Source organism: Triticum aestivum, unplaced genomic scaffold (genome assembly GCF_018294505.1).
Source record: "Triticum aestivum cultivar Chinese Spring unplaced genomic scaffold, IWGSC CS RefSeq v2.1 scaffold27904, whole genome shotgun sequence".
Taxonomy (NCBI): domain Eukaryota; kingdom Viridiplantae; phylum Streptophyta; class Magnoliopsida; order Poales; family Poaceae; genus Triticum; species Triticum aestivum.
The window spans coordinates 31,465-38,734 of record NW_025225180.1 but is presented as its reverse complement, the minus strand read 5'-3'; positions in this window follow the sequence as shown (position 1 = coordinate 38,734).

Below are 7,270 nucleotides of genomic sequence, written 5' to 3'. Positions count from 1 at the left end.
GCCGCTTCTCCAAAGAAAGAACATTGTCATGCAGACTCCGCATAGCACCGGTTGCAGCATTGAGCATATTAGTCGGTAGCATCGGCATACCCGCCACATGCACCCTCCTCGAGATATCCTTAGGTGAAGGTGGCCCGTCCTGAGCATGGATCGTACTCGGTGCCGGCTGGCTCGCACCCTTGTTACTCTTTATTTTCCGTCCCTTCTTCTTCTGCTGTACTGGATCCGAGTTCTGCTCACAGACCGCCTTCTTGAGTGTGTTAGGGCTGATAATATTTCACACCTCGGCTATCTGAGGCTCGGCGAAGTCGGCAGCTGGAGGCATCTCCTGAGAACTGAACGCCAGACGATGCCTATTGCAATTTGGTGTCTCCGCGGTACCAGCATGATCGCGGTCGTCTTTTTCAGGGTTGGGTTCTTGAGAAGGAGGCCCGAAGTATTCGTCACCGTACCCATGTTCGGCAAAGTACTTATCGATGTTGGTAAATGTGCCGTCGTCATTGTCGTTGTCGTCCGGATCCTGTGCTATATGCGTGTTCGGAGCCTGTGCCATAGGGATGCCCGGTAGCGTTGCGGCGGTCTTGCCATGGCTTGGCGCCGGCACGACTGGAGGTGTTGTCTGTGGGGTGGTGTCCCTCGCCCCCAAACGAATTTGGCTCTTCGGCCAAAGCATGGGCCAGCTTACGCAGGCGCTGATGGTCATCACATCATCTTCGTCGGCCCAAGTGGTCAAATCGGAGGTAACAGCTCGTCGCAGCCTGGCTGCACCCGAACCAGTTCAACCCTATACGCGGTGGGTGGCATCGGATTACCGTGGAACATGGGGTTGCCCGGTTGAACGATTCTGCCCTTGGCGACATCGATCAACTCGCCGCCCACGAAGTGCAGGAGAGTGCATGGAACGTCGGCGGCGCCCTGCGAAAACATGTAGGGCGTCAGAGAAGCTTCTTCGCTCGCCCGCCCAAATCCACTTACCCGCTGGCTTGCAAGCACTGAAAACCCCAATGGCAGAATCGACTGACACGCAGAGCCGTGATTGGAATTCCCTCCCTGATGTTCTCTTTGAGCAGATCTGTAGTCGTATGGACCTACTCAGCACCGTCCGTCTGGCCGCATGCTCGGTGTCTTTGTACTATCTACTCGTCTGCAACCGGTTGGCTCTTTTCAAGACACCCTGCTTGCTGATGCCCGATGCTCACAGGTGGCCCAGACACCGACTTGACGATCCTACGGAGGTTGCCGTGGTGCCCCTCGACATGCTACCACTACAAGTCCACCTGCCCTTCATGTGCGGCCACTACTGGGCGGGCATGAAGGCCAACTGGGTCGTCCTCGTCCACCAATCGGATATCTACACCCAGCGAGAGATCACCCTTCCATCTTTGGATACCGCCGCCATCGAGCCTCGTGGCCCGCCGGACACTCCTGCCTACTACGCACGAGACACGTCAAGCTTTTGGCTCGACCTCTGCTTGCAGAAAGTTGTAATCTGCGAAGTGCCCACACCATCAGAAGACGACATGGATTACAAGCTCATTGCCTTGTTCAACAAGGGATTAGTCTATTTGGAATCCAGTCGCCATACATGGTTATGGCTCATCATCAATCCTGTTGAGGAAACATTTCTGTCTGATGCTATAGTGCATGATGGCATTGTTTACGCGGTCGACACATAGATTGGCTACCTATACTGGTGGAATCTATCGTCGTGTAATTGTTGTATCTCCTCTCATCTTTACCTTATGAATACGACTGCTTGTTCATTTGTTACAAATTTAGAATGCATAACATGTCTATAACCACATCATTGCTAGATGTTCCTCTCATTTCCTAGATTTTTATGACCACACATGTTATTGTTAGAGTTGATATAAGAACAATTGGCATCTAATGATTGTTAGAATACATATTATGAGCATAACATCATGATTGCTATATGTTACTCTCGTTTATAAGATTTTTATAACAACGCATGTTATTGCTTAGAGTTGATATGAGAACAGTAGTAGTAAGTGCTATGGTAGAATATGAGTAGGCGCTGTTATAGTTGTTTTCCTCTCATTGTTACATGATGTTTGAACCATGACATATTGCTAGAATATGAAAGCCATTGGCTTATTTTTTTAACTTGGGGTATGATTATGACCACAGCATTGCAATTCTCTATTTATGATATGTGTCACTATTATAATAATCTTAATTCCACACATACTCTAAACATGATTGTTTATTTTTGTCCTTTTGGTCTCCAATTTGAATTGTTGCAGCAGATGCAAATGTGCTGGCCTTCATGCTTCCAGGACCTGGAATCATACCAGCCGATGGGTGGTGGTTTATCGCTCGTTCAGCTGACGGCGGTCATTTGATGCTCATTCGCACGTACCAAATTGACCAAACCATTACATCAAACCACATGCAGTACAATGTGTGGGGCGTTCGTGACATTGATGGCTATGGCTGCTTCGTGTTCGAGAAAGATCCCAGCTCCATTGGGCCAGGCGTATTCAACTGGAGGCGGGTTTACAACCTCAGCAACCACTCCTTGTTCCTCGGGCTCAATTATCCGATCATCCAACCAATCATCGATCATATCACCAGCGATGATTACTGTGCTATGCAACTTCCATTCGTGAGGGGGGCTGTGTTTACACATCATACCATGGGTTTCATGAATCACATATATCCAGAGATTCGTTGACACAGCTTGTTGCCAGATAATCTTCAGTGTGTGAAAGGCATCAAGCTTCCATGCGATGGATGGCTTTTGCAAACCCGACATGCGGCGATGTGGTTCATGCCAACAGCAAATATGCACAACTTGGTTCGTGCTGATATCTAGACTGAGCCATGTATTCTGCTGCTGTAGCACGACCCTCTTTTGTTGGATATTATGTACTGTTGTTAGTTTGAAGCACTCCTCTAGTTTGAAGGATAGATACCTTCCTGGGATCAAGTGCATCGTACTCACCTGCTTAGGATGTACTGATAATGATGATGGAGATGTTGTGCAGAAGCCATATATATATATATATATATATATATATATATATATATATATATATATGTATATATATATATATATATATCAGTTAGGCTTCAAGTGCGTACTTGTTAGTTAAACCTATGTATAAATTGTGACACTAAATACGACTAGTAAGTAGTAAAGTAGTAGTACTAGTATACGTCGGTCAAATTATTCATCATGTCCACACATTGAATTGACGTGACAACACGCTGCGCGTGAGGTGACACAAGAATCCCGATGGCGTGTTCGGGTATTCTGGAATTACCGATGCAAGTCGAAGAAGGATTGGCCCAACCTGAGAAACTTGAGGCCAAAGTGAGTGCTAACAGCGCGAGATTTCAGTCTCTCATCCATTTGTTCATACCAACCATCGACAGCGAGCACAGCATATGTTACACCCAACCTGAGAAACTTCCAGGTAAGACACCGATCGGCCGTCTACTTGCACAAACATATTCCTTTGTTTATAGCTCTATTTTTCTTTTTACACGCAGACCTCGTGAAGCAATTACAATTTGACAGTTAATAAAAAGCGAAACAAGTGACTGCAACATGCCAAAGATGTTATGAAAATGCTAACTAGGTACACTAAAACCTGTATTCCACAATACTGCAAGTATCACACTGAGTGGCCTAAGGAAGCATTTCTTCCAGCGCAATTCCAGGGTATTCAAAAGGGGTGCGTGGACGCGTCGCAAGATACAGTCGGAATGCGGCATGCATGTGATGTGGCACAAGACCGGCAATACCTTGCTGGTGATGGTCAACGGTCGGCAAATGGGCAGCAAAAAGGGTTCTGGTGCTGCACACCAACAAGAACTTCGACCAGCAGAGGACCAACTGGGTGATGCCCCAGTACCACCTCGGGGACCTGGAGCAAGAGAAGGAGCGGGAGCTGGTCCTCTGCAAGATTTTCTACCAGACGAACACTAGGGCCAGGAGTAAAAAGATTATAAGTTAGTTTGGTACTGATAGTTGTACTACCTTGTCGTCCGCAAGTTGGTATTGTTGTTAACGATCTTTTGGTATGAACTTGCATTTGCTTCCAACCATCATGCCGAGGGTCGGCATGGATATAAAGCTGAATCATTTTTTTGAAACGAATTTTCAGGCACCTGATTTTTATTTGATGGGTAGCATAAGCACCCGCCGTTCGAATTCCCGGTTCTCCAATTTTTTCGAAACAAGTGCATGCACTTATTATCACGATAAAAAAACAATATCCGTGCTGCATCCCAGTTATTAGTCTGTACTTGCAGAATTCTCTCGTTTATTGAGCACGTATATTGTTTTTTCAGGTCGAGCAAGTTTCAACTGGACTGTAGATTGCCAGGGTTGTTTTGTTTTTAACAGGCCCAGCCCATGACGACGACGGGGCACAAAGATCCAGCAGGTATCTACTGGCCTCTGGCCCACCAGCGTTAGCTATATTTTGTCTTACAACATCCGCAGGCAGTTTTTTTACTGAATCAAACACACAGCCCAGTTCTATTTTCTTCTTGAAACGCCTATCCTACTTCCGTTTTCTAAGCTCTACCTATAGTTTTACTAGTTCGTATACACGTATCATTATATTGAAAACACATAAAATTCCCTTTTCATATTTACGTCCTTATTTTTGTTGTTTTTTCCCACCCAGCGCTGATTTTTTTACCACTGGTTTTCCCTTAAACCAACTAAATTTGTCCCACGTCTTATTTGCTTACAAAAACAAAACGATTTTTTTGGCAAATCAATAAGTTCTTAAAAAATTGTTTATCATTTCGGGATTACAGCAGTTCGGACTCCACCGAAATATGCAAAATAAGGTTGGACTTTTTGACCGTGGCCCTAGGCAGAAAATGGGCTGTAATAAATTACTTAAGAATTAGCAAATGGGCTGCAAATTATAAGAAATAGCAAATAGGCTTTATGTTGTCTGCCACAGATTTGGAAGCTGACTTGTGGGCCTACTAAATTCATGCGTACACAAGGTTTCTCAAAAAAGAAACTTAGTCAACAATCGACTCTACCAGTGTCAGACCATTAGATGTCAATCTAACGGCAATCGTGCTTCTTCAGTCTCACATCCTCCTGCCCCAGCCGCCCAAACCAGCGCCGTCGGAACCGCCTGCTCCCGCCTCTCATGGCCGACAGTGCTGCCGGGAAGGCCTCATGGCCCCATCATACTCGCATCCCTGGCCTCTATCCCTCTACTCACCCACACCTCCTGTTATTTTCCGGCGACAGCAGCCGAACCAGTCAACCCTCGTACTCTCCACCGCGTGGGCAGCCACTTCCATGTCTTCCCCGGCTCCATGTCGTTCCCTTCGTAGGCCTCGCCGTCGTCCAGCGCCCTGGTGCTCTCGGCGCGGCGTGGTCAACGATGTCCATCCAACGGCCGTAGTGCTTCTTCAACCTCTGGTCTTCTTGCCCCAGCCGCCCAAAGCAGCGCCGGTCGTGCCGCATGCTCCTGCCTCCCGTGGTCGGCTGTGCTGCCGCGGAGGCCTCGCCGCCCCCTACTATTCCCACCGCTGGCCAGACCCTGCGGCGACGGCATCCTCACACCGCAGCCGAACCTGTGAACCCTCGTACTCCTCTCCGCGCGGGCTTCCACTGCCGCATCGTTCCCTTCCTAGGCCTCGCTGTCGTCCACCGCCGTGGTGCTCTCCGCGCGGCGTGGTGATCAACATGGTCAAGGAACGATTTCCATCGGAAGAGTACTGTACATGGAGAGGCTGACAGCTGGGTCGACGGCCACGCCCCAGTTTTTTTTTGTGATTTGCCAAGCAAGTCGCTTTGTCAGGCCTGTTGGGCTGCAAATCTTTCAAGACGAGGAGAGCTTTCATTCGGCTGGCCCAGAAAATGGCCCATCAGTAATGAGAAATGGGTTGTACATTTTTAAAACACATCAAACCGGCAATTAGTTTCAAATATCTTTTTTTCATTTCGAGATTTAAAATTACATTAATTTTTATGCGTGGAGAATTTGTTGGATTTTATATTGATATACATTTATTTTTAAAATTAGTTTGAATGTGAGTCAAAATTTCGGGATTAAAACAGTTCGGACCGCACCGAAATATGCAAAATTTTGTATAATTTTTTAACCGTGGCCACAATATGGGCTATAATGCTAACAAAAAGAATATGGGCTCCAAAAACAACCTTAATAATTAGCAAATGGGCTGTAAATTATTAGAAATAATGGCTGATGGGCTGTATGCTGTTTCCCACAGATTTGAGGCTTTCCTAAAAAAGGTTGACGCACAAGCAGTGACTGTTGGATGGCCATCCAACGGCCATCGTGCTTCTTCAATCTCTGCTCTTCCTTCTCCAGCCGCTCAAACAGGCGCCGGCGGGACTGCCTGCTCCCTCCTCCCCGCGGCCGGCTCTGCTGCCGCGCATGCCTCACCGCCCCACTGTACTCCCATCGTTGGCCTAGCCATCCCTCTACTCACCCACACCTGCTGTTATTCTCCGGCGATTGCAGACGAACCAGTAAACCCTCGTACAGTCGTACTCCCTTCCGCGTGGGAAACAATTGCCGACTCTTCCCTGCCTCTGTGTCGTTCCCTTCCTAGGCCTCGCCTTCTTCCACCGCCCTGGTGCTCTCGGCGCGGCCTGGTCAACGTGGTCAACGACCGACATGCATCTGATGTGGACTTTAGGTGGAGAGGCCGACAGCTGGGTCCACGGCCGCACGCAAGGAAATGCCTCCTTATTACGCACAAAATAATGATTCCTCCGCCTGACATCTGGGACCCACCGAAAGGGCCTTTGTATTTCGCAAAAAAAAACGTTACCGCCACTAACAGCTCGGACCCACCAACTATATCTTCGCACGCAAGGAAGTGCCTCCTTATTACGCACAAAAAAATGAATACTCCCCCTGTTAGCTGGGACCCAGTATAGTGGCAGGCTGACTTGTGGGCCTACTAAGTTGACGAGGACGGAGGGCTTTGTCAACTTAGTCAATATGAACGATTCTAGCTCCAATGACCGTACGATGTCCATCCAACGACCGTAGTGCTTCTTCAACCTCTGGTCTTCTTGCTCCAGCCGCCCAAAGCAGCACCGGTCGTGCCGCATGCTCCTGCCTCCCGTGGCCGGCTGTGCTGCCGCGGAGGCCTCACCGACCCTACTATTCCCACCGCTGGCCAGGCCCTGCGGCGACGGCAGCCTCACACCACAGCCGAACCAGTGAACCCTCGTACTCCTCTCTGCGCGCGTGCGGGCTTCCATTGCCGCGTCTTCCCCGGCTCC